Source organism: Neopsephotus bourkii, unplaced genomic scaffold (assembly GCF_033783945.1).
Source record: "Neopsephotus bourkii isolate Nb327-2 ecotype Australia unplaced genomic scaffold, CSIRO-AGI_Nbou_v1 NB_68, whole genome shotgun sequence".
Taxonomy (NCBI): Eukaryota; Metazoa; Chordata; class Aves; order Psittaciformes; family Psittacidae; genus Neopsephotus; species Neopsephotus bourkii.
In genome coordinates this window covers 40,866-51,396 of record NW_026900585.1, presented here as the reverse complement: position 1 = coordinate 51,396, position 10,531 = coordinate 40,866, and positions in this window count along the sequence as shown.

Below are 10,531 nucleotides of genomic sequence, written 5' to 3'. Positions count from 1 at the left end.
ACTGAATCAGTCAATATAAACCGAATAAAAGCAGAAGGAAAAAGCAAGAGGTTAGAATTGGCTTGGAATTCTGTTCTCTTCAAAAGAGGGTTCAGACATGGCTATATTTCTTTCATTTTTTCTCTAACACTTGAATAAAAGCCAACAGTGAATTATGGCAAATAAAACCATATCTAGTGATGGTGATCCACCCCGAACGCAGGCAAGTGCACACCAAGCTGTGTGGTTCGGTTGATACACTGGAGGGGAGGAATGCCACCCAGAGGGACCTTGACACACTTGTGAGGTGGGCTGATGCCAACCTCATGAAGTTTAACCATGCCAAGTGCAAGGTTCTACACCTACTCTCGGAGCAATCCCAGGCACAGCTAAAGGCTGGGCAGAGAAGAGATTCAGAGCAGCCCTGCAGAAAAGGATTTGGGGGTGCTGGTCGATGAGAAAATGAACATGAGCCGGCAGCGGGCTCTTGCAGCCCAGAAAGCCAACTGTATCCTGGGCTGCATCAAAAGGAGGCAGTCCTGAAGAGCCCTGTACCGCTGAGACCTCAGATGAAGATAGGTGAACGGAGCGGTCTGCCTTAGTCGATGAGGAATGGGTTAAAGACCAGTTGAGCAATCTGGACATCCATAAATCCATGGGTCCAGATGGGATGCATCCGCGGGTGCTGAGGGAACTGGCGGAGGTCATTGCTAGACCGCTCTCCATCATCTTTACCAAGTCTTGGGAAACGGGAGAGGTGCCTGAGGACTGGAGGAAAGCAAATGTCACTCCTGTCTTCAAAAAGGGCAAGAAGGAGGACCCAGGTAACTATAGACCGGTTAGCCTCACCTCCATTCCTGGGAAAGTAATGGAACACCTTGTCCTTGGTGCCATCTTAAGGCATATCAAGGATAAGAGGGTTATGAGGGGCAGTCAACATGGCTTCACCAAGGGGAAGTCCTGCTTGACCAATCTCGTAGCCTTTTATGAGGAAATAACACGGTGGATGGATGATGGTAGAGCGGTGGATGTGGTCTACCTTGACTTCAGCAAAGCGTTTGACACGGTCTCCCACAGCATCCTTGCGGCTAAATTGAGGAAGTGTGGTCTGGATGATCGGGTAGTGAGGTGGACTGTGAACTGGCTGAAGGAGAGAAGCCAGAGAGTTGTAGTCTATGGGGCGGAGTCTAGTTGGAGGCCTGTATCTAGTGGAGTGCCTCAAGGGTCGGTACTGGGACCAGTATTATTTAATATATTCATCAATGATTTAGATGAGGGAATTGAGTGTACTATCAGCAAGTTTGCTGATGACACTAAGCTGGGAGGGGTGGCCGACACGCCAGAAGGCTGTGCTGCCATCCAGAGAGACCTGGACAGGCTGGAGAGCTGGGCGGGGAATAACTTGATGAAATATAACAAGGGAAAGTGTAGAGTCCTGCATCTGGGCAGGAACAACCCCAGGTTCCAGTATAGGCTGGGGAACGACCTGTTAGAGAGCAGTGTAGGGGAGAGGGACCTGGGGGTCCTGGTGGACGACAGGGTGACCATGAGCCGACACTGTGCCCTTGTGGCCAAGAAGGCCAATGGCATCCTGGGTTGTATTAGAAGGGGGGTGGTTAGTAGGTCGAGAGAGGTCCTCCTTCCCCTCTACTCTGCCCTGGTGAGACCTCATCTGGAATATTGTGTCCAGTTCTGGGCCCCTCAGTTTAAAAAGGACAGGGACCTGCTGGAGAGAGTCCAGCGCAGGGCAACTAAGATGATTAAGGGAGTGGAGCATCTCCCTTATGAGGAAAGACTAAGGGAGCTGGGTCTCTATAGTTTGGAGAAGAGGAGATTGAGGGGTGACCTTATTAGTGTATATAAATATCTAAAGGGGGAGTGTCACGAGGATGGAGCCAGGCTCTTCTCAGTGGCAAACAATGAAAGGACAAGGGGTAATGGGTACAAATTGGAGCACAAGAGGTTCCACTTAAACCTGAGAAGAAACTTCTTCTCAGTGAGGGTGACGGAACACTGGAACAGGCTGCCCAGGGAGGTTGTGGAATCTCCTTCTTTGGAGACATTCAAAACCCGCCTGGACACGTTCCTGTGTAACCTTATCTAGGTGTTCCTGCTCCGGCAGGGGGATTGGACTAGATGATCTTTTGAGGTCCCTTCCAATCTCTAACATACATACTGTAAAAGGAGCGTGACCAGCAGGTTGAAGGAGGTGATCCTGCCCCTTTACTCTGCTCTCGTGAGACCTCACTTGGAGTATTGTGTACAGTTCTGGTGTCCTCAACATAAAAAGGACATGGAACTGTTGGAACAAGTCCAGAGGTGGGCCACGAGAATGATCAGAGGACTGGAGCACCTCCCATATGAAGATAGGCTGAGAAAGTTGGGGCTGTTCAGCCTGGAGCAGAGAAGCTGCGTGGAGACCTCCTAGCAGCCTTCCAGTATCTGAAGGGGGCCTATAGGTGTGCTGGGGGTGGACTCTTCATTAGGGACTGTAGCGGTAGGACAAGGGGTAATGGGTTCAAACTTAAACAGGGGAAGTTTAGATTGGATATAAGGAGGAAATTCTTTCCTGTTAGGGTAGTGAGGCACTGTAATAGGTTGTCCAGGGAGGTTTTGAGTGCTTCATCCCTGGCAGTGTTCAAGGCTAGGCTGGAATAGGCCTTGGGTAATATGGTTTAGGGTGAGGTGTCCCATGGCAACATGGGCAAGGAGGCCCATGGCAGGGGGGTTGGAACTTTATGATCTTAAGGTCCTTTCCATCCCTAACTATTCTATGATTCTTTGATTCTATATTGTAATTCTACCATACTTTCATGAGTGATGATATTACCTTTCCAACAGAACAATGCAGCTTTTATATATGCAGGTACACAAACGATGAGTCAAAATGAAATATGAAAATGTACATGGAAGAAGAGAGAAATCTGCTCCTTTTAAGGTGTCTGGACAAGGACCTTGTCAGTGCAGAAGTGTCTAATAAGAAAAGAAGGAAGCCACGAACAAGAACACACATAGATGCAAACTTGATGAACAAGAAATAAGGGAAAGAGTAATCAGAAACAGACTGGATCAGTCATACTAATTGATAAGGGCATGTGGAATGTGGGAATGTTTATTTCATTAAGGTTATTTGATCAAGGACATTGTTAAATGGGATGAGGGAAAAGGGTGATCTGGTGAGCTTCTGTTGCAAGCTCCTGTGGGGTCTTTAAGCTCCACCCACTGGCGTGGAAACTGTGTGTGTTTTGACAACCAGCTATTGGGACATAGGTATGAGTGAGGAGCTCTGTCCCAGCAGCTGGATCAGAACCACAGGTCCCAGCCTGTGTGCTGGGAGCCAGATACTGGGGGCAAGTGGCTGTATCTTCCCCAAACTGGGGTGTGTATGTGTATCTATCTGCTGGCAAACTCCAAACTAAACTAGCTGGTGAGTAGGGGGGGTTTGGGTCCATTCAGACAGGTGGAGGGTCCATGATGGTACTCTGAGGGGAACCTCAGCCAGGGCAGGGATTCCAAGTCCCCAGGGCACTAGGCTGGGCTCCAGTGGCTGGGTAGGAGGGTGATTGGTGGAGGTGGCAGCTTCTAACATCTCTTAACAAAATTCAAAAAGCTATATAAGAGCTAAAATTTCTTTCATATTGCTCTGCTCCAAGGATGGGCTTGGATACAGTCAGTATATAACTACAACAAATTCTAGCTCTAGAAAGTTAGTCATCTGGTTCTTAAATTTACAGTTTGCAGTTAAATATAATATAATTAAATGCTTACATGATCTTCCTATAGTAATCAACAACTAACAACATAAAAAAGAGGAAAAAAGTATATATCCTATATATAATACTACTTTCCAAAGTACCTAATTGCTGACTCCATGTGTACATCTGTCTGTGCATCTTTTTTGGCAGATTCTGAATTAAGCCCACAGATTGGAGAGGATATTGCATTACATCATTAGAAGCAGGATTTTTAGCTGGTCAGGGAACTTTAACAAAGGTAAATATTGCACCTTTAGCAACAATACAAGCAACACTAATTGGGAATGAACATAGTCTCTCAGCTTGTACTAAAAGGCATAGAGAAAAAAGTTGGCGAATAATCTGTAGCAGCAAAAAAACAACATAGTAAACATGTAATACATGAAAAGCTGGACCCATTTCTAGCCCAGTAGCTAATTTTACTGTTTTATTTTTATAAAAGGGCCAAGATTAGACTGACAGGAGCCCTGCAGATCAGGAAAAGACTATTCTCCCCTCCACCTGCAGCTATTAGCAATCCAACTACTAATTTTACACAGTGTTTATGGTCTGATTAGCAGTTTGATTGGTTACACTTAAACCAGCAGAAGGGAGATAATAAATCTTTCTGGTTTGGTTTCTTTCACAGAATTGAAAGCAGAAGTCATTGTTAGCTGTTAAAAAAAAACAACAAACAACCAAAAACCCAACAAAAAAACAAACCCACAGTAATTTTCTGCCAAGCCTCCCATGTTTTAATATTGTGAATGACACTTCCCTTAGAAATGATCTTTGGGTGCCAGTGGAATTCCAAGCTCTCAAGAAATATTGAATATTCTTTAAATACAGGTAAACTAAGAAAGGAGCTTGAGCCCTATACCACTTAACTATTGCTTCAGTATCTCTGATGCTTTTGGATCTCTCCAGCAAGTTCTCCCCAAGAAAATTCTGACATGGAAGGGGATAATTTAAAGCAATGCTTGTGTAAGCTGGTCTATGTTGCTTGGTCATGAGCTTGTTATATTGTTTTGTAGAACAACATAGCTGCTCAGACATTATCTATACTAATAAAGAAAATGGCCCAGTTTCTATCCATTGCCTTTGAGAGCATGTGATCTGGCATAATATGCCTCTCCCCAGCATGTTAGTAAACTCTATCTCCACCTTTGAATAGCTTCACTCAGACTGCCAACTGGAAATATCTTTTGTCATGTCCTATACCCGTGCCCAACTTTGATTAGCAGTTTTGCCATGCATGCAGCAAAACCATTCCAGAAAATGGTTCCAGAAAATAAGCAGTATTGCAAACCACTTTTTAAGCCTGTTTAGTTCATATAGTTATAACAGCATGCTAAGGCTGTTATAGGTTGTACTCTGAAGAGTTAAGTATTCCTTCTTGGGATGTGCACAATGGGTGACCATAAATGTTGGACGCAATGCAGACATACAAGTGTCAAAAGAGCAAAGTGGTCTTCTACCCAACCTGTCAGTAGTACTCATTTCTGCTTTTTCTGATCTGTGCCGCCTGGCTGGTTGTATGGACCATTTTGTTAGAGGGACAGTATAGCAGATAAGAGACTCATTAAGTAAATGAGCATATATATCTGAAGGGTTTTATTTCAAAACCAATTCCAACTGGCCCATTTGGGTCAAGGATCCAAGGTAGCAGGACAGGGAATTAGTCAACATCTGTATGTTACTACACATATATTGGTCCACACTAGTGCTACAAGACCTTTTATGTTCAGATGAACTTCCTCTTTTAGTTCATGTGCATCTCTGAAGAGTAATTTTAAAAAGATATGTATCATAGTGGCGTATGAAATGCTCAGATCTTGTTATCTAAATTCTGCTTTGTGTTGGCCTTCATCTGACTTAACTTTAAAATTACTGCTCATTTTAAGTCTATCTGAGGATTGGAGCAGATGGCAAAATTGACCATCTTGCCAGTAAGATGTAATCTGTTACAAAATAAGGTGGGGTAGAATGCAAAAGATTTAGAAAAATAAGTCAATTTCATCATTCAGGAATGTAAATCATAGAGCTGTAATATTCTTTCTGAAACTTCTTAATGATCAGTTACTAAAATAGCCAGACTAAGAATGCTAGCCTTACAGCTGCAGCTTCCTAAACTGATCAAAACTAAATCCTATGCTCTCTAAATTTTTAGTGTATTACTGTGTGCCCTGCCTTTGACCTGTTTTTCTTTGCACAGCAAAATTTGCTCACTTATTAAGAAAACTTGGTATGCATACCAGTAATTAACCCTTCTTCCAGTACTTTCAGTTAGCAACAAAAGCTAGATTAGGGTCCTGAAAGTTCATACTTAGAATAAAATGACAACAAGCACCCAAAGAATTGATCACACTAGCTCAAGTTTCCACTTGAAAAGGTGGCAACCGTATTCATACCATTTGATCACCCAACAGCAAGCTAACTACATTTTGATACTGACAACTAATGAATTCCCACAACCATACTTACATAAAATGGAAATTTTAACCTCAAGTTACTGAAGAAAAAGCTAGCCCCCATCTCCTTCACAAGCCATTGTAAGATTTAAGAATATTTTTCTTCCTCAGAAGTCTTGGCTTCAAAGTAAATATACAGTGGTGGTGTATCCCAGGTGAAGTGACGACTATTCAGTAGCTGGAAGGAAGGTTCCCAAAAACGTTTCAGTATTCGCTTCACTTCACAAGTCATGTTTTGCCCATTGTCATTACTGGTCTTCTACTTTACAGATACTCCTCTGGCAGATCATCTTGTGCAACAGCACCTGACACACTGTTACTCCTTTGGAAATCAGAGTGTACTGGGAAAAACTCTGCAGCTGATGCTGAAGGTAGTAAAACTTTCTAGCAGTGTCCCTAAGTAGAATTCGTTCACTGGAGTTTGAGGAACATCTACATGAGGCTGATTCATTCACTGATTTAGTTCATTTAACTGCAGTTCCAAACATAAATATATGGGCTCTGCAATGTTAAAATTTATCAACTTTTAGTTTTTCTGAAAAATGTTTTGTAACTTTCATGAAGTAATATATCAGTTCAGTTAATTCAGTTGATTTCCTCAACCAAGATGAGCCCTCTTTGTTATGGATCCCCAGAAATTCCCCTTTGGTTCATCTAAAGCATATGAGCAATAAATGTTATTAGAATAATAAATATTTATTTACTTACAGTTTAGGTATACCTAGTAAGTACAGACACTGTTTCAAAAACTTGTATTATAATATATTCATACGAATGCCTAATTTAATGCTACAGTATTTTGTATGTTTACAATTACAGACCTTGAAACAACTCACTCAAAAGCAAATCTTTGTAGTTCTTTTTGTTCATAAAAGTCTCTTAAAGGGGGAACTTGAAAACATTGTTAACTGCAATTCATCCTTGATCCTTTCATCCCTTCAGAGCTTATTTAAACTTCAAAGTCTTGACCTACTCAAATGATTTGAACAAGTGTTCTGAAGTTGCACATGATACATGACAACCAATGAAACTTCTCATAACATGATCTTTCTTCACTGTGAATTTTCCTAGATAGGAATGACAGAGAAAACCTGTAATATTTGAAAGAAGAGTCATGTTAAGATTCATTTTATGAAAGAGCAAGATGGACCTTAAACTATAATACTATGGAAATACCCTGATCACATTTTTATTTCAGTCTGATAAGCCGATACTTATCGTGTTTACTGTATTTGGCATATTGTGATTTATTTTTTTTTTCAGCATGATCATACACAAACACAGTCTTCAATGGCCAAATTCGTACAAACACAATGAAAGGCAAATCAGTGACATGGTTCATCATGCCTGGATGGATCTTTTTTGGCTTAATCCTAAAACTGAAAAAAAAAAAAAAAAGAGGCTAATTGCGTAGACTCAGTCTCTTATACATCTTATTTCTCATATCTTTTAAAGTTTATTATTTACAGTTCCATTTACATTCCATGCTTATCCTCTTTTTCAATCAATTCCCCTTATAACCAGCATAAAACTGACATGACTGTATTAAAATCCTGAGATTTTTATGATTAATAAAGGTTTCTGGAATCACATAAAGATGAGAATCTCATTTTCAGTGCCTTTTAAATGATTTGTAACCCCTCTTCATAACCAAGAAAAGCTTGAAAATTGTACCGCAAGGTACCTTAACAACTAAAATTAACTCTGATCTAAAAAGAGAAAAAAAGTGCCACCAATTAGAAGTCCCTTAGGTGGCACTAGCATTGCAATAGCAGTGAGCTAGTTCCTATTGAGCAGCAGTATCAACCAGCTTCTCAGTGATGCCCAAACAGAGTAAAAACCCTCCTCTCTTCCTTGTCCTGCATAAGGGATAGCCACTATCCCCGGCCTTGAGGAGTGGGGAGGCTGACTGGAAGACACTATTCTTCTCATGTTTCTTCAAACAGTATAAAAGAGTCTGGGAAAGGGATACAGCACACATCAGACCTGGCCATTTATTTATTTGCTTGTATCGTTTATTCTCTTGCAGAACTTGAGAGAACTTGATTTGCAGAGCAAGTGAGTTCCAATGGGTAGGTATGCTGCAGCCTTTGAAAGAGCATTGTAAGCTACATTTTCCCCCAGTGTAAACTTGAAGCACAAATGCTTTTGAAATTAATATCGTTTAATGTTACATTATGCAAACTCAGTAATGTATAAGAATGCAATTCACACATGTATATTTTCAATCATTTTATGCCTAATGTATTTTATATACCTATTTATATGTGCATGCATATTTTCATAGAATCATAGAATCATAGAACCATAGAACAGTTAGGGTTGGAAAGGGCCTTAAGATCATCTAGTTCCAACCCCCCTCCCATGGGAAAGGACACCTCACAGTAAACCATATCACCCAAGGCTTCGTCCAGCCTGGCCTTGAGCACTGCCAGGGATGGAGCATTCACAGACTCCCTGGGCAACCCATTCCAGTGCCTCACCATCCTAACAGGAAAGAATTTCCTCCTTATATCCAACCTAAACTTCCCCTGTTTAAGTATTAACCTGTTACCTCTTGTCCAGTCTCTACAGTCCCTAATGAAGAGTCCCTACCCAGCATCCATATAAGCCCCCTTCAGATACTGGAAGGCTGCTATGAGGTCTCCACTCAGCCTTCTCCAGGCTGAACAGCCCCAACTTTCTCAGCCTGTCCTCATACAGAAGGTGCTCCAGTCCCATGACCATTCTTGTGGCCCTCCTCTGGACTTGTTCCAACAGTTCCATGTCCTTTTTCTGTTGAGGACACCAGAACTGCACACAATACTCCAAGTGAGGTCTCATGAGAGCAGAGTAGAGGGGCAGGATTACCTTCTTTGACCTGCTGGTCATGCTCCTTTTGATGCAGCCCAGGATACGGTTGGCTTTCTGGGCTGCAAGCACACACTGCCAGCTCATGTTCATTTTCTCATCGACCAGCACCCCCAAGGGTTTCTCCGCAGGGCTGCTCTGAATCTCTTCTTTGCCAACCTGTAGCTGTGCCTGGGATTGCTCCAAGCCAGGTGTAGGACCTTGCACTTGGCATGGTTAAACTTCATCAGGTCGGCATCAGACCACCTCACAAGCGTGTCAAGGTCCATCTGGATGACATTCCTTCCCTCCAGCATATCAACTGAACCTCACAGCTTGGTGTCATCGGCAAACTTGCTGAGGGTGCACTCAATCCCACTGTCCATGTCACCGACACATATGGTGAACAAGACCGGTCCCAACACCGATCCCTGAGGGACAGCACTAGTTACCAGTCTCCAGCCGGACACTGAGGCATTGACCAGAACTCTTTGCATGCGACCATCAAGCCACTTCTTTATCCATGAAGTGGTCCACCTATCAAATTGATGTCTCTCCAATTTAGAGACAAGGATGTCATGTGGGACAGTGTCGAACGCTTTGCACAAGTCCAGGTAGATGACATCAACTGCTTCACCGCTGTCCATCAATTCTGTAGCCCCATCATAGAAGGCCACCAAACTGGTCATGCAGGATTTCCCCTTAGCGAAGCCATGATGGCTGTCACCAAGCACCTTGTTGTTTTTCATGTGCCTTAGCTTGCCTTCCAGAAGAATCTGCTCCAAGATTTTGCCAGGCACAGAGGTGAGAGTACTGGTCTGTAATTCTCTAAGTCATCCATTTTCCCCTTCTTGGAAATGTGGGTTATATTTTCTTTTTTTTTCCAGTTGTTTTATCCCCAATATATAGTATTGTCTATTATTTTATCAATGCAACAGGTTTTGGGGTTTTAAGCAGGAGGTATCAGAAAAGTTACCACAGGGATAACTGGCTTGTGGCAGACAAGCTTTCATAGTGACATTGCTTTTTGATCCTTCGATGTCGGCTCTTCTTATCATTGTGAAGTAGTCATCATCATGTTTGTAGTAAGCATGGGTAAAGCCCTTCCCAAATCTTCATTCGTGAAGCCAAGCCATCATCAATCAATCCTGCCCACTAGCCTTCAGGCAACCATCCTAGGAGAAGGAAAACTAACTTCAAACCTGGGCAGATGGAGCTCATCTAGACTTGTAAGGCCTTCCTTCTAAGAGAAGGACACTCTAACCAAGCCTACAACCTGAAGACTTTGCTGTCACCATCCTAGCTAGCTAGGCCCTGGCAGGTAAAGTGTGGGGCCAGTTCCCCTCACACTGTGCCTCACCTTAAAAATCCACTGAGCAGGCTTGAAGGGTTTACTCACACTTGCAAAGCCCTGTAGCGACAGGCAAGGGATGAAACGGCAGGTAATAAGGCGCACTGGAAGCCGCTGACCCAACTCTGCATGTGGGTGATTCAGGACATTGGTCGTTCAAGATTGAC